General features: G+C 38.5%; 1 long non-coding RNA gene across 3 annotated transcripts; it reads right to left on the bottom strand.

The window, feature by feature from the left end:
* Nucleotides 1-6,588: 6,588 nt before the first annotated feature.
* On the bottom strand, nt 6,589-26,532 carry LOC135299038 (uncharacterized). Of its 3 annotated transcripts, XR_010361065.1 has the most exons (5): nt 23,816-26,532; nt 19,521-19,622; nt 14,917-15,083; nt 8,714-8,841; nt 6,589-6,819 (listed from the first exon to the last, which is right to left on the bottom strand). It is a non-coding gene; the product is annotated as an uncharacterized LOC135299038 (long non-coding RNA). The 3 variants fall into 3 exon arrangements; XR_010361066.1 differs by having other exon boundaries at nt 6,589-7,048; nt 19,521-26,532; XR_010361067.1 differs by lacking the exon at nt 14,917-15,083 and having other exon boundaries at nt 19,521-26,532.
* Between the last annotated feature and the right edge of the window lie 19 nt (nt 26,533-26,551).

The raw sequence follows: 26,551 nt of genomic DNA on the forward strand, positions 1-26,551 counted from the left end.
AACTGCTTGGCCATGTATCAAGCTCTGCCAGCTGGAAATGCACATGGGGACAGTGACTGTATTTAGGGCTAGAAAAGCCATTCAAAAAAAGCCTGTAACTGTTTGAAGATGGATTTCACCAGAAAGGAAGAGATCAAACCAAGATACAATTTATAGGTGGATACAACATTCAGGTACCAATAACCAACATATTTCTGTAAACAGTACTGGAAACAATTCCCAATCAGTACTCCTGGAGACACAAAAATGTCACAACATTTACAAAAAATTAAAATGCAAGGCAGCATTCAATGAAATACTTGAATAATATTCCTGAAATTTTTGCAAAAACTATTCAATAATGCTCAATTCTCCTAAAAGGAGGTTGCTTACTAGTAGACTGAATTCTTCAGGGTAAGTATCTATAGGCATCCTCACACCACCAGTGTACCAGTAATGGAACAAAAGAATAGTTTGGGTTGGAAGGGAGCTTAAAAGTCATTCAGTTCCAACCCAGCTGCCATGGGCAAGGACACCTTTGCTTCCCCAGACCAGGTTATTCAGAGCCCCATCCAGCCTGGCCTTGTACATTTCCAGAGATGGAGCATTCACAGCCTCTCTGGACAACTTGTTGTACTGCCTCACCACCCTCTCATTAAAGAATTTCTTTCTAGTATCTAATTGAAACCCACACTGTTTCAGCTTAAAGCCATCCCCCCCCTTGTCCTGTCACTATCTTTAAGCCTCTCTAAAGTACTGGAAGGCCACAGTGAGGTCCTCCCAAAGTCTGCTCTTTGTCAGGATGAACACCCCCAGCTCTTTCAGTTGTCTTCATAGGAGAGGTGTTTCAGCCTTCAGGTTATCTTTGTGGCCCTCCTTGGGATGCTCTCTAACAGGTCCACATCTTTCTTGTGCTGAGGACCCCAGAGCCAGATACAGAACTCCAGGTGGGGTCTCACCAGAGCATGGTACTGGGGGAGAATCACCTTCCTCAGCCTATTGGCCATTTGTCTTTTGATGCATCCCAGGAGATGGTTGGGTTTCTGGCCTGCAAGCACGCATTGCTGAGACATGTCAGGCTTCTCATGCACTAACACTCCCACATCCTGCTCCCAAGGGGTAGTCTTGATCCATTCTCTTGTATTGCTTCTTCACTTGTGCTTGCGCTTGAGATTGTCCCAACCCAGGTGTGGGGCCTCCCACCTGGCCTTGTTGAACTTGAGGAAGTTGCACAGGCCCACCTCCCAGGTCTGTCCAGGTCCCTCTGGATGGCATCCCTGCCCTCCAGCTTGTCAACCACACCACAGAGCTTGGTGTCATTGCTGAACTCACTGGGTGCCACTGTCCACATCAGTGATGTTAAACAGCATGAGTCCCACTATGGACCCCTGAGGAATGCCACAAGCACTCAATCTTGGAAGTGGTTTTTAGGTTTTAAATGCCTCCATTTCTTGCAAGTAATTCTTTCCTAGTGAGTGCTTGCCAGATGCATTCATCCAAGCTCTGTCTGTGAGCTTTGACTCACTTCTAGTTTATGTTGGTATTTTCAAGTGATAAATAGCTTTAGGGTTTTTTTGCCAAATGCCACACATCACTGGCTTGATACCTTTTAAAGGTGTGTAAATAATAGAGGTACCTAGGAAGGGAAGTAGGCAGGAGGTAAATTGAGCAACAATGCAGATTTACCTTAGCAGTCTTGGAACAGATCCTGACACTGCCCTTTATTCAGGTAAGCAGTTTCTGCAGGGAGGAGAGAGCTGTGCTTTTGCATCTTTAGACAAGCAACAAAACCAGCTGTTGAAATAATCAAAAGAGCCACAGTTGCTGGCAAGTCTAATAATAGCTTAGGCCAGACAGAGTAATTTGTGATCATTTGGCTCAGATCAGAATACACACACACACACACACACACACACACACACACACACACACACACGCATGCACGCACGCACGCACGCACAGACTCCTGCTGCTTGCTTGATGGGCCCAAGGGAAGTAGGAAACAAAGAGGAGGGGAGAATGAATTAGACCAAATGATTTGAAGTGCAGAAGAAATTAAATGTGGGAAATTCTCTTCAGAAAGTCAAGAAACCAAGCGCCTCTTTTACTTTTCAGCAAATAAACCAATAGAAATACAAAAAAAAAAACCAAAAGGGGAAGAGAAAGTACATACAGATGCAAGTCACAGAAGTTGAATTAAAAAAAAGAACTGAAAAGAAGGAAAACACTTGCTAAGGTGGTTGAAAGGAAAACATTAGCATATAGGGTCCTCTAAGGCATTTCATGAAGTACTATGTGTTTGTGTCTTACAAGCAGGATGAAGGAAAAATAATTGCGTTCTTCTCCTTCAGTGGGAATCTCTGCTGCATACATGTGCGTAGGAATAAAAGGCTTTTGTATATTTTCATAGCTACACTTCTCCAAGTAAAAGAACTTTACTGTCTCAAAAAGTCTGCAATTTGGTTATTAAAATCTGGAAATTTCTCACTGAAATTTTACATTATCATATGCATCTTTGCTGTAATGTACGTACTTGTAATTTCACAATGGTAGAGTAAAAGAAGGAAATAACTGGGTAAATGGATCTTTGTCCTCTCTGCTGAATGCTTACAATTAGTTGCCTTGGTGGTTATTATTTTATAAGTATTTTGTTCTGATTTGCATCTTTGGAATTGCCACTTTGTTTGGCCCTGCAAAACGACACTGTTTTACAACAAAAAATATCAGTTCTATAGCACTACTTAATTGAAGTCGCCCGTGTAGCCTCAATGTCTATTTAGGCTCTGCAAAGCAGCTGAAGCCTGCAATGAATGTATCAGTGTTTGGCTGAGATACAGGAGCCTCAGACCACAAAAGAAAGCAGACAAAAGATTTTTTAAAAATGCAAAGGATGAAAAAGAGTATTTTCAAAGGGGAAAATGTAGCCCTTGGACATGACAGCATTATTTTTGTTCTGAGTAAAAATAGCAAGGGTCTCGTTCAATAGACGAATGACGTTAGCGATACAGCCAGTGTAGGAAGCTGACATTGGTGAGGGCCAAGATCTGATAATTTGATCTCCATTTGTGTTCAGCTGATCCAATGAGTTCTAGTGTGGCTGGAGAATGACATATCAGGAGCCTGCAGGCTTCCTGAAATGTCTCCAGCTAAATGCCGTTCTCCTTGCATTTTTTACAACTACTTGTGGCTCCTAGCATATCAGCATGATGACAGTCTAAAGGTAAGTGGTTTTGTGATGAATGAAGATAAGTAAAAGAGTATTTGTTTCCATGAATAAGGACCTTTCTTACTGAAACCCTGGAAAAACACCTTGATGCAAAACTGGAATTTTTGAGATCGCTCCCAAAAAATGAGAAAGATTTCTCTGCATGAAAGCAACAAATCAAATAATTTCAAAAAACCAAAAATTGGCAGTCAAGGGGGGAAAACCTATTCAGAGAAAGAATCTTACAGTTTTCAGTTTTAAATATTACTTTTACAAATAACTTTTGTTACTTTTGCTGTTTTCCAAATTTTGTGGGCTAAAAACCCCTTTCCTTTCCTGTCCTGTTAACAAACATATTTCTAAAGTATAAATATCCTTTATTAATTTACCTCATTTGTGGGGTAATAAATAAATTTGTTTCTACTGCCTTCATGATTAGAGAGACTAAGAAAAGAAGTAGGAAAAAGTGAGAAAATATGGAAGAGAAAAGAGCTGGTTCAGAGGTCAATACTTCTTAGAATGAGAGGCTGTCAAAGCCAAATTGATTCACAGTTTGAGTGCTGAAATATGCTCGTGTTTGCTCCATAACCACAGAGTTATCAGAGGACAAAGCTGATGTAGTGCTGAGCGAGCTGGCAGCGGCGTGATGTAAGAAGTATTACCACATTGGCCACACGTGAGTCTCATACCTAAGGACATACAATGCTAGCCCCAGGAGAGAGTCCAGCAGCTTTCCTGCTGCAGCTTGCACTCAATGCAAAGAGCTGACGAGGAAAAACTTATGGAAGAGAGCAGCAGAGTCCTAAGAGAAATTTCTAAAGGTGAAATGGGGTCATAAATTTGTTGTTTGCAGTAAATTTAGGAGTTTATTGCAGTAATTTGTCAACTGAAGTAAATTTAGGAGTTTCTCATGGTACTGAAATGGTCTAAAGGTATGAGTAGTTCTGATTTTGTTTTCTTCTGTTCTTCTGTCATTAAATGCATCTAAACTGCCTTTCACTGGAAATATATATGACATACAGGTAGAGAATCTTTGCAGTTCAATAATAAAATTTACAGTCTCCTAGTTTTTGTTTTTTTTTCTTTATTTGGAGGTGTTTGTGTTTAGTTGGTTGGGTTGGGGTATTTTTCCCCTCCACAGTACCACCTGTGGGCACTTAGGCATTCTCTCATGTTTTTCTTGTGCTGAACACTGACAGAATTCACACTTAACAGAAGTGCTCACAAAGCAACATTAATATACAGCAGCAGAATAATGTTGCAATTAAATATTTGTATGATAATTACTAATTCAGTGCTCAGAAGTTTAATATTAATGAGGTTGTAACAGTCTAGATTCATTAATGTGTGTTTACTAATGGAAAAACACTTTTCTAATGTAGAAGTTTTAAAACAATTCAAAACACACTATGACAAATAGAATGTTATGTGTTTCCAACTTTAAAAATAAATCGCTTTGATCTGTTTCAGATATTATTTTTCAGTCATACATTCAACAATACACAACTTCTTAGAACAATTTTGTTTTATTAAAAGTTGAGTGAACAAACAGTTTGATGGTTTTGATTGAGTATTTGGCTAGGACCCCTGACAAATTGTGGATGACACCTGCTTATTTTAAGCCAGACAGCCAAACATGATGTATGATATAACAGGGTTCATTTTTCAATTTGTTTAGTAAGGAGCAAGGACCTGCATATCTCAGTATCAATTAAAGGGAAAAGAAAAATAATCCTACAAGATAGTGTCACTCCCGTCGTTTTCAATTTTACACCACAACCCTTACTCTAATCACCAAGTGTCAGTAGAGGAATAGATGATGACAAGCATCCTCATCATCAGGGCTTCCTTAGTAGCTTTAAAGAGGCTTAAGACTTGACATAACTAAAGGGGTTATGCATTTCACACTCATGCTTGCAAGAGTCTGTTTAGCTAGGCTTTTAGGGGTTCTTCAGTTAAAAAATTTTATTTAAACAACTGTAGTTTCTGAGCTGACAACTCCCAAAGGCATATCCATACCATTTAGATAGATGAAAAACTGAGCTCCAGAACTATTCCTTTTTCTGATTCCCAGAAACAGTTTCATGTTATACATACATTGCTACTATAAAACAATCTGGTGGTTTTGGTCTTGTTAAATTCTTTAGTGTTGAGTTTTCTTAGCAGTATAGCAAAAAAAGAGGCCTTATCCTGTTTTTTTCTATCTCCCAATTACTTTGCATATACCTATACACATTCACTGGGTTCAGCATATTTTCCATTTTCACCAAGTTGTGATCATAGGATTGCATCATTCAAAAGAAAAGGGTTCATATGATTAAAAAAATACAAAGCTAAAGTTTATAATGTGATAGTAGAACAGTAACCAAATTTCCTGGTTTAGTCTTGGAAGTGGATGGTGCCAGACTCTTTTCAGTGGTACCCAGTGACAGAACAAGGAGCAACAGCCATAAACCAAACCACAAAAGTTCCATCTCCACGTGAAGTTTTTATGTTGAGGGTGGCACAGCACTGGAACAGGGAGTCCGTGGAATCTCCCTCTCTGGAGAGACTCCAAACCCACCTGGAAATGTTCCTGTGTCACCTGTTCTAGGTGCCCCTTCCTTGGCAGGGGGTTGAACTAGATGATGTCCAGAGCTCTCTTCTAACCCTTCTGTGATTCAGTGAAGCGAAATCCTAATATCTGCCAAATTTCTGGAGCTCCCAGTAGGTCTGGATTGATGAAGTAGCATTTTTGCAAGACGCAGTTGGCAAAATCCTGACAAGGATGGAAAATTTCTCATAGCAAACTCACACCTTGAATCAGAGCTTCACAGTAGCTGGTTTCTGGGTGAGCTCTGTACACAACAGTTCTCACCTGAAAACTGAAGCAACTTGGATATTTTCCCTTAGGGAAAATAATTTTCAAATTTTTTTAGACTTCCCTCACATCTTCTTTTCTGTGGCACTTTATGTCTCTCCTACTCTTCCCCAATGTGGATGTATGATAACTCCTCTAGCCTGTCCCAAACTTCTGTCTTCCTTGGCTACAGCTACTCATATTGATTATTTTTCACAGTGTTTATTCCTTTACCCATAAAGAAAATGCACTCTTTCTTCACAGAAAAACACCTCATATACTTCAAATCTTACAGCTGCTTGTTGCAATTTCATTAGCTCAAAGAAAATGCCACATTCTTCAAGGGGCTTCTGAGTAGAAAGCTTTAGGAGTATGGAAAGCATGAAAAGCAGAGAAAAGCCTGGGTAGAATTTCTTGGGATTTTACACCATGGAAGAAAATATTGGCATTCCTCTCTCCAAAAAAGGCCTCACTCCAATTTACATGGGTTTTTCTTGTTTCTAAGAACAGGAAGTGGTATCCAGGAATTAGTAGGGCAAAAATGAATTCCAGACACACTCACCTGTGCTTTCTGCACTCTTTATGATTGTTCCCATTGACTAAGTAAATTGTCTTTATTGACAAAATTCCCTAAATCCTTATCTCAAGATAACTTTATCAATTCATGAACTGCTTCACAGAAAAAGATCTTTTATGTCTACTGTGAACTCCCCTCCTCCCAATGCTGTCTAAATGCCAGAAGCTGTTTAAAGGATCTCTACAGTGTTCAATTCCCGATCAGTGAGAGTTCAATGGTCTGGAAAATAAGGAAAAGAGTGTTAGAAGGAGTTTCTGGGATGCTTTTACAAAAGCCATGTGTTCAGCACTGTGCTGGAGCCAGGAACAACCTATCGGTCCTGAAACAGCTTTCTCAGTCACAACTTTATTCCACAAACCTTCAGGATTCTAACAAAGCTTTTGTATTCTGAAAGTCAATGATGTGGTCATGCACCAAATTTGTACCTGGACAAACAATTTCACACTTCCTACAAGATGAGAGAAAACAAGTGAGATGTTCTGATTGAACTGAACATATAATTAAGACATAGTTTTTGATCTAGGATTCAACTATGAAATCTACATAGACCACCCTCTCTTTTGCTCAGGTTGGAGGGGTGCATATAAAGAAGGTAGGTTTGAGTTATTCTCTTGTCTGTATTTTATCTGTGCAGCAACATATGGAATTTTCTACTGTTGATAGCTCTGGCATACACAATTACTATTGGGAAAGCAATGATTTAAAACTGAGAAAGGAATGCAAAAATTTGTAAAAGGATAATATAAAATATGCAGATAAGACCTTGGTCCATCTCACACAATTACAGTAAATACAATCTTCCAAGGGGATTAATATGGGTTTATCATCCAGTCCCAGAGAAAAACACAGGAAATGTTCACAGCAAAAAGAAAAAAATATATTGAGAACTTCTGGAGTAAACAGTGTCTTGTTTTACTCTGGTGCTTACACTGGCTGAATGTTGATATACTGCTGCAGCACTAGCGCTCATCCATCTTTGCATTAGCACTAAAGAAAATGCCTTAGTTTGACAGTTGTAAGTGAGCCTGGTGCTTTTTCTGTTTTATTCACAGCTGGTTAGGTGTACAGGTCACGTTCCAGCCTCATTAGCGAATGGTGGCAACTGAAGTCTAGTTATTAATTCTCCAGCTTGCAAGTTGTTAGCAACTGAAGCCAAATTATATTGACATAAAGTTGGCTGAACCAGAGATTGCTGAATCTAGTAGGATCTATATTTTTGTTTCTTGATGAAAAATATCTTGTTCGGAAAGAAAGTCACTGCTTAGTTCTGTACAGGTTCACATATGCCAACATTACAACTGGTATGTTAAAACCAGGAAAACTTATATGCCTGAATGTTTCTATTCTAAGTCTTTTTTTGGAATTTGTTCAAGGCTTCTGGAAATTTACTGGCCTGATTACACTTCCTGTTTTCCCTGGGAAGTGAATTTTTTTAAGAGTGCAAAGGTTCTTGTTAGCTTGAAATACTAAAATATCTTCATCTTGGATATTCTGAAATTCTCCAACATTCTTAGTCTTCTACCAGCAGAAGTATTGTGTTCATTCTGCATCATTTCTTGGTCAAGAATTTCAGGGAACAACTATGAATTTTCACATTTCACATTTTTCATATGTATGACAAATATATATTAGAAGAGGGCATGAGAGATGGAAAATCATCACTGTTAAGATGTCCCTAATGTGCTCATGATCACAATACCTTGGCATGTTAATTAAATTAACTGAAGCCTAATTCAATTAATACACTTTTTCATCCTTCTAATTACAATAGCATGACTTTTATTTGTGTCTTTTGCATCTGTTTGTGTACACATAATCATTACTGTTTCTGTCAGTAATGAAGACATAATTTACAGAAATAAGCTAAGATTGACTTTTGTCCCTAGTAATGCAATTAAAGCCCAGAACTAAATAAAATAAAACATTATGTTGCATGACAGGACAGCATCTGTTTTCTCTTGTAGTTTCTACTAAAATGTAAAGGGAATTTCGTGTGCTGTTTTCCCAATCTCTTAATTATCTTATGAATGCTATTCAAATGTATTTTCTTTTTTTAATCCTAAAATTTCATCTCTCCTTATCAAAACTCTGTAAAATTAGCATTGTGGCTTACCTTTTCACTGGAAAATCCAGTGAAATTAATCTCTGGCTATTCGTGGGTACACATGTTGCTTTTCTTGTTGTGATTGTACTCTGAGCTGTTGAGTTGAAGGAATATTGAAATGTCAGCATGCTTCTTGCCTATAAATAAAGAACACGCATGTAGAATGAGTGGTGTCAAGAAGGGAATGACAAATCATGTCCAGATATAACCCTATATTTCTTGTGTATAGCCCCCTTACAGCTCTATCCAATATTGATATACAATTTCTGCAGTGTAATCCAAATCACATTCAAAGGATGAACAATTTTTTATTACCATTCATCTTTGTCAGGATCACTTGAACAGCACATGTAACTGAACTCTGCAAAAGGCAATCTTTTTCTGTGCAAAGTAATATGAGAATACAAACACTGAGCCAAGAAGAAATAGGAAAAACAAAAGTTCACAGCACTCCTAAGAAAGAAAACCAAATAGATTCTATTGAACTACGTAAAAACTGTTAAAAATTATGTCTACGGGATTTAATTTTTGATTTGCTAATGTCTTGTTTTCAGAGTCCTGTAAAATGAATCCTTTTATATTGAAAATATTCATTAAAAGGCCTCCCAGTCCTCTGTCTTCACTCAGCCTGGCTAATACACACATGCTACTTGAGAATTTATTTCAAGCAGAAAATCCTGAGGTTAGCAGAAATATTACTTTCATTAAAGGCTAGTGAGAAATCAGGAGAAATTGTAGAATCAGAAATGAGGATTCAGGAAAAATGATAGAATCAGAAACCATATAGAGGAACTGTCTTGTATAATCAGTGAAGGACTGTGACATGATACAATGAGGAAAAGCAGTTTTAAGGATCAATGAGTTGGAAGTGAGAGAGACAGAAAGCAAGGGGTGGCAGTAGGAAAGTGATAATCAGAACAAACTGCTATACATTTTAGTTTATTTATGGCTTCTAAATGCCTCAAGCATCTTCTGATTATTCATGTGTTAATCCAGGAAATTAAAATAATGAAAAGATACACTGAGATGTTACTTCACACTTCTGGCCTTTCATTTGATATCATAGTCCTCTGTTTCTGCCATCAACTATATATTTGAATAATTTCTTACTTTTCTCCTGATTACTTTTTTTGTTGGCTACAATAAAAAGCTGTGTTTGGGTATTTGCTCTTTGTGTAATAAATATTATTGCACATTTATGATAAACCCACACGGTGCACAAAAACCCAGACCCTGATCACAAGAAACTCTGTGCAGGTTTCACCACAGCCTCTGGTGTCATGTTTTCTCCATTTCTCATATTACTCTTGGGAGCAAGTTCAGTGATGAACAGGCACAGTGACAACAGAGATGTATCAGCACAGTGCTTCCAGGTGAGTGAGCCTCACTGAAATACCTCAGGGCGTTGCAATAGTATTGAATTAGTTCTTCTGCACTTTAAATGTCTTCAACTGTGCTCTACTCACTTTTTGATCATGAAGATAGCTGGAGTGTTCTGAAATGGGAGAAGTCCTTTTTGGTGCTGTATAAGGAATATAAAGGCTGTTTGTCCAAAGGTCTCTTGCAGAACATGGCAAACAAGTGCTGTTAGAGCCAGAATCTCAGCACCAGTCGAAGTCAGTTCAGACTGCTGAGCAACCCAGAATCTGTGGAGCTCAAAGATGGTTTAAAGGCAGTCTTGCTTATCCTTCCCTAAGGCTGTGAATTCAGTTCTCCTTCTTCTACATATGCAGTGTAAAATTTCTCCTGTAGCCCTGCTGCATTGTTTACTTAATTTGTCAGCTCCTTTCTACATCAGAATTGGGTTTCCTCTCTTAAAAAAAGAGTACAAATAGGAATGCTTTTCCTGTATTGTAAACAGGCACAGAAGCCTGGCACAGGTATTTCTTTACATCTATTTTAATCTCTGTCAGCAGAAGAGGACACATATTCCAAAGAGTTACAATAAGTCTTTCTACAAACTTCAGCTGGTTTTGGGTCAGGCATGTAAATCCTCACATTATCCACAGAACACAAAAAATGTTAAAGTAACTCAGTGGAAAACTACATATTTTCCAAACCTACAGATTGATTTGATGTGATCACAGTTGTGGGGAAATGGGGCCATCCCATTTGAGTCCTTTGCCTCTCTTCTAGCAAACAACAGGGCTGCCAATTTCTGCCAGCTGTGGGAAATTCTGAGATATGAATATTTATTCACTGGGATAGGAAATGAGAATAATAAAGGATGATGTTTCAAAAAGCTGTATTTTGAAGGGAAAGAAAAGAACACCCGCATAATTTTGTGGCAATTTGTTAAATATAAGACTGAAGAAAACTCAAGCCAGCTTCTTGAAGCTGGCACTATGAAAGTGGCTAGCTTTTTGAGCCTTATATTTAATATACTGCTCACAGAATTTATCACATCCAATTCTTTTATGACAGTCAGTATAACTTCATGTTTGTGTGTGATTGAGAGCTATATCAAAATGTGTTCCTGAAGTGTTGCATTGTACTGAGCCATTTTTCTCTTTACACTTCAATAAATTTACTACTGTGTGTACAGTGTCCCCAAAATATCTTTTATAAGTAACAGTACTGGAGATTCACCACTGCCTGAAGGTTGTGCTAGATTCCATGCATATTCAGGATAAGACTTTTGCAGTGAAGCCAACAGGAAAAGAAATGGTTGCCTTATAGACAGAACATGAAAAGAAATAGTATAAACAGCACACATAATTAAACAAAGCAGGAGAATCGGGACAGAAGATTATTTCAATGCAAAACTTGATCCGAGGTGAGAGAGAGCAGAGCACTGGGCAGCTCAAGGGGATAGTACCTTTAGTATCTCTTAGGGTTGTGCTCTTGATTGGATTGGACCATGACTTCCACTGTTTTACAAGGGTGGCAGCAGGTGTCCAGCACACTCATTTTAATCTGCTCATTCCCACAAAAACAGAGTATTAGTGAGGAGGAAGTGCTGTGAGGAGCTATGTCTAGTGAAATAAAGTGAGCTAGAGTAGCTGAGCTGAAGAATTTATTAGTGTGATTATACTGACACAAAGAGCTTCCAGTTCATATTGGACAGTTTAGATGCACTGTTCCTACACTGAATAGCTTATTAGCCAAACAAATAAGTAAAAAAGACCAACAAAAACCTAAGCAACAGCACCAAAAAGCAAACAAGCAAACAAGTGACAAAAAAGACAAGAGGAAGGAAATATAATAGATGAGGAAACTGAAATACAGAAAAGTGAAACAGCATTTCAGGAGGAATGGGAGAAGCAGGTAATTAACTCAGCCTCCCTACCCCTTGCTAGTTCAATGATGCTACCCATCATCTTTACTGGTAAAAGTCAGGAAGACTGGGAAATGTACTTTTGGGTCCTCTAGGCACTTTCTGTGTTGCCACAACAGAATTCTGGATATAACTAAATCACCTGGACACTATGATAAGATAAATACACTGAATGTGTTTAACTGGCTAATTTCTAGCAAACAGAACAAGAGAAAATAAATGTAAGATAAAAGCTGTTATTTATATTTTCATGTCTTGACAATAACATTAATTTGATTATATAGGCCTTTTCTCCTTTTGATTAATTTAGATGCACAGGGAAGAAAAGGTCTGTTTCTAAGACATTTTTACATTTCCAAAATATTGAGGGCATATTATTTTGTTTTAAAAAAACATATCAGTTTGGGTCACCTATGGTCTCAGAAGCAGAGCCAAACCAGACAGGTGAAAAATATGCAATTAAATACAAGCTTGTTATGTGATGCTATTGTAAAACCAAAGAAACAGTGGCATTCTGAGAACAGCCATGGCTCATATGTGGAATTCAGCAGAATAAATAATCTCCTATAGAGTCCTGTTGCAGCCCTATTGCAGCCATATCTGGAATATGGTGCACTGGCATTTCCAACCATTTAGGAATAATGCTGGAGAAAAATTACGGTAGGTGGTGACAAAGTTTTCCAAAAGTTTCAGGGGAAAAAAATACAACACTTTGTACAAAATGGACATTTTAGGAGCTCCATATGCAGGAAATAGTTCAGTTTATTACAGCAGCTCAAAACCAGTGTTAACTGTTACAGTACCAGGTTTGGTTTGCAGTTCAATTCACCTTCATGAACCAACAGTTAAATTAATTATTGCAAATGGCAACTAACCTGGCTTTTGCTAGCTCTGTATCTCTGCATATGTATTTTAATGTGCATCTGCCTGACACAGTGTCACCCGACAGAGAATGTGTTGATATTTTTTCATTGTCTACCACTCTAATTCTCACTCTTTAGCCTGGCTGGTAGATTTGAGCATTTCAGCTGCATGTGTTAGGTGTCAAAGACTGCAGCACTGCAGCACTTTGCAGATTTTTATGTGGCACCGATGGTAGCTGGGGACCTTGGTGCTTCTGCTGCAACAAATAAACTATAGAGAGAGATCTTGCGCTGCCTGCATCGTGCTTCAGGCAAACTCACTCTCTTCTGCCTTCCAGCCTCTGGCTATTTGGTCAGCATCCCTGTTCTTTGAAAATGCTTTAATCATCTTTCAATATTGCCACTTGGAACTTCAGTATGGTTTTAAGTCACACCACTTATGTTGCTCTTGCATGCACTGACTGCTGTAGAAATACTTTAGAAAATGAGGTAATCTTATATCTCCTTTTATACTGGTTTATTTCCTATGCCCAAGATGTTTCTTGTCCAACTTCTTCCTAAGAACCTAATTTATATTTTTTTATCATCTCCGCTTCTTTCTTAACCTCCTGTTCATAGTAAAATTTTCTTGTAATATTCCTAAATGGGGGGATATAACTGTAGCATTGAGAACCTCTTAATATATATATAACAGTTTGGATTATTAGGACATAGGCACTATTACCTTCTTGGCAGAACTAATTAGCACTTTTAACAGCTGGCTCTGTTTAGAAACCAAAGTTGCATTATGGCTGAAGATCCTGGAAAATACCATTCTAAGAAGATTTGTCCCTTCTTATAATATTAACCTACATTAACAAAATATATTAAAATGCTGAAGAGAGTGTCTGGAACAATGTCACTAACACGGCCAAAGGTCAGCACCTGTTTCAGTTTAATGAAACTGAATCAATGAAAACTGTACAATGAATTTTTATTTTACTAAGAACAAGCTGTTTAATTTTTAATAATCCCTCTTTCTCTCTGCCCTCCAGCAAATCCAGGAGTGCATTCAGGAGAATATTCAAAGCAAAACACCTATTAAAACTTCTGAGCTGCTTTTCCATCTACTGGGTTTCTCTGGCCAATAAGACCTCTTTTATTCACTCGAATGAATTTGCTTTGGACTCAGGTTTTCAGATCACTTTCAAATGGTAGACATTATTTATACAGAAAATAGTATAATTTTGTAGCCCTTACAATATTTTAGGTAGTAACTGATGGTCACTGACAAGTCATAACCAGAGACTGTGTTCTTTAGAAGTTAACATCTCCAAGGTTGATCTCCATCAACCTTGGAGTTTTCCTCTTAACTTGGGTGTGCTAAAAATGAAGGCAGGAACACATCTCAAGTTTGCTTTTGCTCCACTTTCTGAATGGAATCACGCAAAATTGTCCAAGGGTGAGGAATACACACATATGGAGTGCCACTCCCACACCTTTGAACATGACTTTTGGTTCTGAAAGGTTTTGACACTGGTAGAACTCAAGTAAAAGTGCTTACAGGCAGACAAATCTGCAACTTCCTCACTCCATACTCTACTCACAGGCAGATCTGCTAAATTGCAATCCTCTCCATTTTCAGATGCAGCTATGAAAACAATGACTTATATAATAACTTATTAGGCAGCATATTCTAACCTTGTGTAAGTGAAACCATTGTTAAGAAAAGTTGAATATTCCTTTAACCCATTTATAAGCCACTGTTTTTGACTACATGTAAACATCTACTCTTAAAACACTTGATTTACTTCTATGAATTCTTCTTATTACACAGATTCAAAATCATCAAAACTTCATACTTAGGGAGGGTACCAGGCATGGGTCAGTCTCAGTGTTTAGTTGTTTTCCTGGCCAGAGTATTTTGAAAAGCATTATCCTTTTGCTTTCCTTTGAAAATCTAACACAAATTAGCATTATTTTAAACTGCCAGGACAAGCAGGGTCTATGTTAGGGCATGACAGGATGCACATTATTAATGATCAAAAAAATATCTGTAACGTATTTAAGATATCACTCTGGTAGATGCCTACACACAATATGGTAGATTTTTCCTTTGTCCTCTTCTAAAGTATTCATACTCGCGTTGTAGGACATGAAGCCCAGATGTTCTCTCACTCATTCCCAGAAACTCCTCCAGTACAATTTATTGCAGTGGAACTAAAGCTGTAGTTTATGTGCACGGCCATAGAGTGGCAGCCTAGTAACAAAAGAAAAAAAAAAAGCACTTGCTGTTAGAAGCAGTGGGTGTTTCCTAAGGGTTTAACATTTCAGAGGGGTTTCTAAACACTAGAGAGAAAAATGCAGGAGGCATGACTATTCCCTGGAGGGGGGAGTAATGGGGAAGGGGAGGAGGAAATCTGGCCTTGATAAAAGTTCAATAATAAGGGGAGGGAGGGGAAAGAGGTTGAAAATTGGATGGCAAAGGGGTCAGATTATATGCCCACATAAGCAAAGCTGATCAAAGAGTAAGAAACTAAGTATTCGATTTATGTCTTCAAAATCAAATGCTTTTTCTTCCCTTTGATACAGGCAGTTAAGCACTTCCATCATCTGTGGAAACTAGTGGACAAGCTAACATTAAAGCAAGCTAATTTTTAGTTAAGCAGTTTCACAGACTTTTCATTGATAAAAATACAGCTCAAAAAGCCTCTGAATGTTCACTGAGCATTGCAAATCTAAAATGTCAAAGAACAGAATTTCATTGTTCTGTTGTTTGCCACAGAGTTTTGTGTGTGACATAAGAACAATTAGATTTCTCTGCATTAAGCTTTATTTTTATGTGGAATTAAGTGGGTTTAGCAATTTCAAGCACCCTTGAAACATAATGTAAAAAAATCACTGAGGCTGAGCTTTCTTTGCTTTTATGTAAATGAAAATTAGGATTAACTCCATTAATGCTGGTGGAGTTTCAACAGCATGAAATTAGTGTGAGAAAAGCATTAGCCACAGCAACTTTTAAAGAAGTTAGTTCCAAGTGCTACTAAATTATACAGCTCATTATCCTTGAAACCAAAATTATTTTCTATGAACCATTTATAATTTTACTTCAAATAGCTGCAATTATCAAATTTAGTTATTACACAAATATCTTCATGCTGCAATTCTTGATATTTGTATTTGTGATGTCCATACATATTACTATTACTGGAAACCAGAAGTAATACAAAATTGAGAATAGTGGAGAGATAAATGCCAACCAATTAGTAATCAAATATTGGCTGCACTACACTTTAAAGTTAACAACTTTGACTTCAGCAAGACTGAAGATTATCTAGCAGACTGAGACAGAAATTGAAAAGTAAAGAGTACCCTCACACAAAGCTGAGGAAGCCTTTGCTGGCAAACTCATGCTCCTTCAAATTATCTCATATCCCTTTTACCCACACACATCCATCTGACTTACTTGGCTGAACATTCAATGATTAAATTTCAGAGAACTGGTAAATACAATACTTCCCAGAACTGTAACAGTTATTTGCAATAAATTGAGTTTTTTAAAGAATTACAAAGATAGTGGGAACCTCCAACCTTCTCAATATTCTCCTGGTTATCAAAACAAAGCTAACATCTTCTTTTCTCCAACTTCTATATCACTACCTCTTAACCTGTTGATACTTTCATGTTTTTAATGTGAAAAGAGATGAAAGTCAAGTAAGCAATAATGGCTCACAAAGTGAACCCCAGATGGGTTTGTCCAGCCCGACATCCCATCTTCTGCAATTGCAAATAGTCCATACTTCCAGGAAAAGCAGAAAAATAGCTTGAGTAATGGCTCTCTTCTGCAGCAAGGTGTTCAGAAACTTTCTGAGCCAAGGAAGTGACAGAAGTACTTTTTTCCATTACAATTCTACTCAGTGAGCTTTGTCCTCCATTTTATTTACTGCCCTTTGATCCTGAGACCTCCCTCCTAGGCTTCAGTTACTATCCCTCACACTACCACTATGTGCTGCTTACTCATGTGCTTTAAACCTGCAAACAGATCTCTTCATTGGCAGCACTCCAGTGCTTATGGTAATAAAGGTGCCACAGACTCTACTGACTGAAATTAAGAGAAAAAACATAAAAAAGGCCTCAGGAAACTATTTAGGATCAATAGTACAAAATCCAGCAAACTGTCACTTACTAGCAGAGCCTTCAGGTAGAGTTGGATACTAGGGTCAATACTGCATAACATCTTTAATAAAGACCCAGATGATGGGATGGATTGTATGTATAGCATGTTTCTAAGTGATACCAAACTGGAGGGCATGGCTAGAGAGCAGGGAGGACCTGCTCTCTAGAGGACCTCTGTGTCCTGGATGAATGGGCTGATGGTCACCTCATAAAGTTTAACTAGGGCAAATGCAAAGTCCTGTGTCAGGGATGGAATAACTTCATGCAATGGGACAGGCTAGAAGCCAGATGGGTAAAGAGCAGCTCCACATAAAAGGATTTGGAGATACTGGTGGAGTGTGTTTGAAATTGAGTTGAATGTGAGCTGGCAGCATGCCCTTATCTTTTATTGAAGGGGTAGAGCAATAGGACAAGAGGCAATGGGAGTAAGTTAGAAAACAGGAATTCCCACGAGGTATCAGAAACAACTTTGTTACTATGAGGGTAGTCCAATACTAGAAAAGTGGCCCAGAGAGCCTGTGGAATCTCCATTCTTAGAAACTTTTGAAGCATGTGAGTCTGGGCTGGAAAAAGCCCTGAACAACCAGGATTAATTGATCCTGCTCTGAGCAAGGTCTTAACCAAGGTGGCTTCCAGAGATCTCTTCCAACATGAGATTCTGTTTTCATTTCTATTTTATTATTTATTATTATCATGTATTCCTGGATACAGTTGCAAACCCAGCAAGCAACTTCAATTTGACTTTGCAGATTACAATCAAAAAGTGAAACATTCTAGTTCATTCTGCCACTTTTTTCCTACAACTGTATACAACTTTCCCATGTTAATTTCATGAAATTAGCAAGTTACACATGTCCAGCTGATGAAGAATTTATTTTGCATCTTTTTGAAAATTGTACCAGAGCTTTGATTAATTTATCATGTAGGAATACCAGCATAGGAACACTTGCAGAGGGATACCTATTTTGTCTGCTCTCTCAGGTTTATTGAGATATTAATGGAGTTGGAATTCTGAGCCATTATTAGGTTGCCTTTTCTTGCTTTCTGTGCATGATAACTATCCAGTGCACTCACACACACACAAAAAATTATGTGTATAGTCATATATATATACACACACACATTTATACTCTTCTTACACATATATGGAGTAAGGTATCCTGGATCCAATAATAATGAATGAAAAGAAAAATCTTACAGGCTTAAGTTCTCAGCTAAGCTACAGATTTTCCTGTTAATAAGATACAGACTGAGACTCTGCTAGCACTTGGAATATAATGGGATTTCTACTTGTATGAATAATGCAGAATAGATGCTAGAGGACTTCAAACTAACACTAGTTAGCGACATCATTTGGCAGGTGAGATATTTCCCACAGGTCACACAATTCTACATATTTATTCCTACTGATTTCACTAATCTCTGCTCTGGAAAGCCAAGCTCCTCTACTAGAACATCTCCTCCCATCTGATGCAGATAACTCCAGCAATAAGCCTCTAGTGACTGGAACAGATGTTTCTGTTTATTTAATTTATTTATTTTACTAATACACAGCTGTCAGGGCCAACAAATAAAAAACGTTGAATTCCATCAGGACTGCCATTTCCAGTGACTACATCTTAAAGGACAGAGTCTCTAAAACTTATTTTCTAAAAACAAGGGTGTCAAGCTTAAACTTAAATAATTATTTTGATAAAGAATCTCAAGACACTAGTATCAGGCAGCTTACATTCTAAATATGTAAGTTCTTGATTGTGCAAACTGATTTCTCAGAGACAAGTGTATATAACTCATGCTCTACATTTAGGGCACATTTCTTGAACTGTAATGGTCCAAATTCAAAATTAATAACAACTTAATATATCATCCAAATTATTTCAGATAGTAACTATGTATTGTTAGCATTTGTATTGGTAAATGACAACCATATGCAAGTTTCCCTTAATGCAAGTAAAGTACTACAGAATCTCATTTCGGGGAGAGAAATATAAGAAAAAACAGCAAAAGGGAAAGAAAAGTCAACAGAAATACCCAAAAAGGCAGCTGAAAGACAAATTCCCTTGAATTCTGAGTATTTCTGGTTCTCTATTTTGCCTTCAGCAAGGGAGTTAATGGCCAGACTCCCACCAGCAGTGGCAGTGCCTAACTTTCAGGTGCTGGAGTGAGATTCACCCTGAGCTACGTGTCCCTCATGGAGTGTAGCCCCTACACAGGCCATCCAACAAGTGCACTGAGCAGGGAGCTCTGTGTCATGCAGAGCAGTGTAACTGCAGTTCTGTACTCTCTGGAGATTTAGGGTACAAATTAGGGCTGCAAATGAAGATTTTTTTAGAAGATTTTTTTTTAGAGAGCACCCACAATCTAGAAACTGCTCTCAGAAAGAACAAAAGAGAGCTTCCTTCAGAACGCATCTGCTGAGGAGCTGCTGTTGGCTCTAGATACAGCACATTAATAGATACTTTGCCTGCAATATAAAAGATCAGGACTTAATTTTAACTCAGCCAAAAAAATTAAAACTCACCTTCCCTTCCTTGCATCAATATTTTTTACCCATCAATTTCTGCAAAGTGAGAAATTAGGGAGTCTTTTGGAGCTGGAGTACTATACTGCAAAGAGCACAATCCTGGAAGAGTAAGCAAAAGAAGGATGATTGTATCAGCTGGCAGCTAGGAACTAACTCTCAAAGGGTGAGAAAGAGACTTGGAATTTGGTCTTGGTATTTTATCCAATGATTTTAAAATGCAAAGGGTTATGAGTGCTTCTCACCTGCTAGATGCTTTTGAAAAATATCCCAACGGGATTTTATTTCAAATAATTTAGGCACCTACCAATGCAGATACTTGACCCCTAAATCTCCAACAGCCATTGACCTCTAATTCAGCAAATTTATGAGAATTTCAGTAAACTTCCTATTGAACACCTTGCAGAACAAGGAGAAACCTTAAAATATAGGGTTTTACATGTGTGATTTGGCTGGTAGTCATTCTGGAGACTTTGTCTGTCTCCAGCTGTCTACTCTGAGAGTTTGAAGTGTTTAATTGCACACAAAGATGGGTGCTCAGCTTTTCTCTTGAACTAAGTATTTATTTGGAATAAATCAAATTATTGGCAAAAAAGTTAAAAAACAATTTTTTCAAAATATTTTGCAAAAACTTTATACTTAAGATTCTTAACTCTTGTCACCCACAAACTCTGAAGAGAAAATAAGCTACAATGCAAAACATTAAAACCAACTCAGTTTTCAGGAAATAAACCTTTATTTTCTGTATATCCTTGCATTTGCAAGAAATGCAAAGCAAAGCTTTCTTCCCTGGCAAGTCTTACTTCTGTCTCTTATTTTCTCTGTAGAAAGTAACAGCTACCGGCCATGCAAATATCTGAAAATGCAGAAGAATCACTTTACTGCAGACCAAAGCAAGGAACAAAAAAGTCCTTGCAGAGAAACAAAACACTACTAACAACTACTCTCTGATTTTTAGATTTTTTTGCCTTGCAGCTGAATGGTTCATCTCCTGTCTAGCATTAGCCTATTCACAGAGAAAATCAGCATTCACATACTCATACAAGAATGCTTCTTAATATTATTTCATTGTATTTCAAGTAATATAAGAGAGACATGCCAGCTTATATGAACTTCCATGCCTCTTTGTCTCTGCATCCCAGGCATGCAGCTGCACAGTCATTGGATTCAGAGAGCAGGGGGCTTGTACGGTATGACAATTTATTTTTTCTTCCCTCAGTTTCCAAGAGATGAAAATTTATACTAGCTCAGAAAAAAATTAAAAATTAAATACAATTATTAAAGAATTGCAAAATTCCAGTATGACTGATTTCACATTTGGTAGATAGGCTTTGTGTAACTCAGATTGTGGGATTTGGGATTTTCCCATATCATGGTTAACCTATTCCCCATTGTCAGTAGCTCAGCGATTAGAGTCTACCGCAAGGTCTATCAGGAGGACAAAGTAGAAATTTTTATGAAAGCAGAGAGAGGTGTGACTTTGGAAGGGCAATATAATGGTGAATACTAAGGGAGATGTTATGGAAACAGAGAACACTGGGTAGGTATTAATAAGCAAGTTCTTCTCTAGGGAATCTCCACAGATTGCATCATAATTAGCTAGGAAGAAGCCTTGTATTTGACCCAGTGTGCAGCACTGCTGTTGTGGCCTACTAACATTTTCCCTGCTGGTGAACTGTCAACATTCTTTTTTTTTTTTACAAATCTGAAACAATTAAATTATTAAATTCAGGTTTTCAGACATGAATTTTGAGGGGGTAGTGCTAGAAAACATGGATGTTTTTTACTATTGATTATGATGTGACACAGATAGTTACAGAAAAATGCTTTGGCTCTATTTGCTCAAATGCCATGTTTGCTATAATCACAGTTTTTATAACCAGTACGGCAGAGTAATGCTGATAACCTAATTTTCACTAAAAAATGTGTTATGTAGTTCTTGGACAAATCTTCCCCTGGACCTTGGAGTACAACTTGTAATTAGAAGAGGAGGACTGAGCCTTTACATGTCTACTGCTACTCAGCCTCTAGGGATGTATTTTTCTTAAATATCCTCCAGCTGTATTCTTAAGGTAAGGGATTTGCTATGGTTCAGACATAAATCTTCTCTGGCAAAGATGGTTTAGCAAATCTGAAAGAAATCTATAAGAGACAGAAAAAATTTCTATCCTGCAAAACTAGCAGCCTGTGGAGAAGGAAGGAGGTCTTGTCTTGATTCTGTCAGAAGGAAAGATTTTTTCCTAAGTTGTCAGTTGCTTTCCTCCTCCCCAAAGACACAGTTTGAAGGATTTACAGCACAAGTCCATGGTTCAGCTCTGTGTCTTTAAAGCACAAAGAGAAAAGGTAAGGACCTTAAGAGGACATAGGCATGTTCTCAGATAATATATTGTGTGTTTTGGGCTCATAATCTCAAAAAAACCCAAAAAACCACCCGCAAAAGCAACAGAGTACAATTCTTTCTAGATGCCTATCTGTTAAAAGCCATTTTTTAAATTATATTTTCTGCTTTATATATTCTCTATGCTAATTTATGGTACCCCAGTTCATTCTTGCCCTCATGCTGCTCCCTCTCCTGTGCCAGAGTAAGGATTTATGTGGTGGCAGGTGAAGCAGATCAAAAAACTGATCCATGTTAAATGTAAGCACAAAAAAGGGGGGGTTAATTTTAAGCTGGATCGTGGAACTGATCTCATTTATTGAACAGCTGTATAGATCAGGGAAGATGGAAATGTAGGGAGGAACAGAATGGGTGGAGGAAGGCAAGATTACTTCTTTTGCTAGCAGTGCTGACCTGTGACATTTTACAGTGCATGAGAAATTGCAGACTGTGAGAGGACTGACTTTTGGAGCACAGTGAATTAATGTATTCTCAAAATTACTGTCAGGCCCTTACAATGGATCATAGATAACCAAATCTGCTTTTAAAGAGGAAAAATAATTTTATTAAAGGGGCAGTGAACTTATTTTGGTTTGTCTCATAAATCACTAACTTATGATAGTCATAGGTAAATCTCTTCAAAAAAATCCTGTTATATAACTTTTAAAACAAATTTTCCTTTATTTAAAGTGTTGTCTTGAAACGGGTAAATCAAAATATACCAATTAAGATAGATTATGAAATCTTTAATTTTTTTTGTTTATCAAAGTACAAACACTTAAAGGTAATGTCACAATTTCCAATCTATTTACATACTTGCATTAGTTACCAGTCCAGCCAAGTGTCTGGATTCAATCCATGTAAATGCAACATTTATCTGTCCTAATGATTTTAGAATGGTACTACATTGGAAATTGTGTGTTGCAGCAAAATATCTGCAGAACTGTATCTCAAAAAAAGCTTGGGGATATCTTTTAACATTAAGGGATGAATGTGCCTTATACCATTCAGATGAAATATGATTTAGGTAGAAGTAACCAAGGGTTTTTCATAGGCATTTAGCGTGCTTTCCTTTCTTAGTATGAAGGTTTTAGGGTATGTGTAGAGAAAATTCTGAAGTACCATTCTGAAGATTTAAAGCAAACTTTCTTTTTTCCTGTTCCTCAGAGAGGATAAGGAATGATGGCTGCAATAAGGCATATAACGTGACTTGGAAAATGCCTGTATTTCTCTTAATTCTTAAATGGGAAATGTCTATCTTCTAACACCTTTCCTGGAAATCAGATCTCTTGCTAAGAAGCAAATGTGGTATAGGTTTGTTTTACTGAGGTGGTATCTAGATCAAATCGAAGAAAAATCTGTGTTAAATGGGGCAGTTCAGAGGTCATTTCATTTACAGTGAGCATTCTGGTTTGTTGACAGTAACTTGGGTTTCTTCAAATGAAACCACTTCTATCTTAGGGATTTTCTCTCTGTAGTACACCTGTGACTAATAATTGGAGAGTGTAATTCAATTCTTTGCATAAAGTACACTCGTTTATGGACAAATGGATAAAATACATAACATGAAAAAATGGCATAGAAATCTACTGTAAGAGAGCTCTTCTAAAAGCTGTCTGGTTTACCATTGTAGATACACTTGGTCATTTTTTGTCTGCAACAGAAAATATCTTTCTGATGCTGCAGGCATGCCCAGGGGCACAGAAAGCAGAAACTTTCTGGAATTTCATTAGAAAGCCCGATTTTTCTGTGGAGTAAAACTTGTGACCAAAAGTATAAGCACAAATGTTGTTGTGTTCTCTAACTACTGTAAATACAAAGTTGTAATTATTAGTAACTTCACTAGAGGATCTGCACAACTGTATCAATGACACAACATTCAAGACCAGCAAGTGCTGGTAGTGAAATCTCATGTTACCTTCAGTCCTTGCAATTATTCTGTCAGTCAGCTGTGTTTGGGTCCACGTGCTGTGCCTCTAACTCTTACACTTGGGTGAAGTATTTCTCAGGAGCTAAGAATGCCTCCAGAACAAAGAGGGTGAGTAGCAGGATTAGTGTGAGCTTGTGATAAGCCATCTTTACACTTCCATCTCTTCTTACTCTGTGTGATAGAACAGCTTATCAAATGATTAAGAGATAGGGATGTAAATGGACGGCTATCTTGGATTCAACCTAATTATCACAGCAAAAATAATTATGGAGTGCTTTTAAAATGCTTAGAGCAACAACAGAAAGAAGCAAAACAGATTCTATTGGCATGTACGAGAGGCAGTGCTTCAGAGGCTCACTGCTTAATGACCTGCTTAGGAGGAGAGGTTTCACACTAAGGGCATCTTTCCTCCCTGTGCTGCCTGATGCTTCCCATGCTTCTGAGACCAAACAATTTAAACAGAAGTATCCTCTCAATACTGAGAAGTATTTCTCAATTTCTAAAGTCCTCTAGATAATTCTACCAAATTCCTAAGCTGGCTTCTGCTCTGCTGTCCTAGACAGCAGCCAAATGACATCCATCTCTGCACCCAGGCTCAATAGCAGCACTTGGAAGCTGCTTCCTGGATTTATGTAAAGAAATACCAGATCTAACGTTGGAAAACAGCTCTCCGAAGAGAGACATGCATGCTCAGACATCCAGGCAGTAGATTCTGGACTCAGACTGTGTGGGGATGGTGTTACTAGCTCTGCTGAGCACCAAGCACCTCTGCCATAGCATTTTCAATACAGAATTATATGGCCTTACTATTTCATCTTGCAGTTCCAAAACCAATAAACAACAGCATGTGAGGGAGGAATTATAGTCCCTGGAAATGGCAGTACTCCCTTCTCCTTAAAGTTTAGATTTAGTTTCAATGTGTGCCAAGATATAGTACAAGAACCAATGATTCTTCCAGTCTTCCTAAGTGGAGGAGTAGAGGAACCTCAGTTGTGTTACATCAGTTTTATTTCTTAGTGGATTTTTGGATGACAGTTTTATCCTGGGTTGGGAAACCTTAACTCTGGCATACCTAGGCGTGAGTTAGTTTATGTGAGTCTAGTTAGTTAGAAATCTCAGTAAATTATCCTCTAATTACATAGAGCTCTGGAAAGAATGCTTCCTGAGCTCAGAGACAACACCGTTACACTTGGTAGATTATACTATACATTTATTTAAATGAGCTCTTACCCTAATAGGCCAGCATCTATTCCTATTTCAAGTCTTTTGTGAAACCATAACAAAAACATTTACAATCTAATTAATTTATCTGAAGCCTTAAAAAAAAAGAAGAAGAAAACATAGTGGCATATTGAACTATGCTCAACTATTCTCCACAGCAGTCTCTCACAGTTACAGTGAGGTATTTAAAAATAAGAACGATATAGTGTTACAGAATCACAGAAAGGTTTGGGTTGGAAGAGGCCTTAAAGATTATCCAGTTCCATCCTATTACCACGGGTAGGGATGCCACCCACTAGAGCAGGTTGATCAAAGCCACATACAACTCAGCCTTGAACAATTCCATGGAAGGAACATCCAGAGCTGAGAGGAACCTGTTACAGTGCCTTACCACCTTCTGAATATGGGATTTTCCCTAACATCTCATCTAAAGCTCTCTTCTTTTAGTTTACAAGCCTTACCACTTGTCCTATCATTATGCACCCACACAAAAGGTCCCTCTCACTCTTTTTATGAGCCTACTTCAAGCATCACACAATTGACAGGGTTGGAAGGGGCCTGTGGAGATCGTCTAGTCCAACTCTCCTGCCAAGGTAGGTTCACCTCCAGCAGATGACACAGGAACTCCTCCAGATGGGTTTTGAAGATCTCCAGAGACAGAGACTCCATGACCTCTGTTCCAGTGCTCTGCCACTTTCAACCTGAAGAAGTTCTTCCTCATGCTGAGGTGAAGCTTCTTGTGTTTCAGTTTATGCCCATTGCTCCTTGTCCTGCAGCTATGCACCACTGAAAAGAGTCTGGCACCATTCCCATGGCACCTGCCTTTAACGCATCAGTATGTATTAATGAGATTTTCTCCCAGTCTTTTCTTCTCTGGACTAAAAAGGCCCAGCTCCTGCAGCCTCTGCTCATGAGAGATGCTCCCTAGTACTGGAAGGCCACAGCAAGGTCTCCCCAGAGCCTTCTCCAGGCTGAACAACCTCAGCGCTCTCAGCTTCTCTTTAGAGAAGTGCTCCAGGCCACTGATCACCTTGCAGCTTGTATCATTAGGGAACTACCTCTAATTTTCATTTGTAAGATCGGGATAGATTTAAAATGGTACTTCTGGCTTGTGGGTTTTCCATGTAGGCAGGCAGAGATGGCAGGAAGCTTTCTTAATTGCAGGGTTATCGTTTCTTAAGTCAGGCTCTATCCCCCGAACCGTGTCTCGGCGGGCGGCAAGAGCCGCCTCGGGCCGGGCCTCCCGCGGCAGGTCGCGGCTCCTCCCCGCCGCTCTGAGTCACGGCCCGGCCCCACTTACACAAACTCGGCCGGTGCCGAGCGGGGGCAGCGCGCTGTGAGGGAGCGGGAGGTGGGGGCGCGGGGTCTGATGCCCGCCTGAGGGACCGGAGCCTTCGGAGCGGGCGGGCGTGAGTGAGGGCGCTCCCGTCCGAGGGGTTAACGACGGCCCCGCTGTCCCGTCGCGGACAGCGATTTACCTGGGTGGCCACCTCCCTCCCTCCC

The sequence above is a fragment of the Passer domesticus genome, chromosome 4 (assembly GCF_036417665.1).
Source record: "Passer domesticus isolate bPasDom1 chromosome 4, bPasDom1.hap1, whole genome shotgun sequence".
In the NCBI taxonomy this organism is placed as follows: domain Eukaryota; kingdom Metazoa; phylum Chordata; class Aves; order Passeriformes; family Passeridae; genus Passer; species Passer domesticus.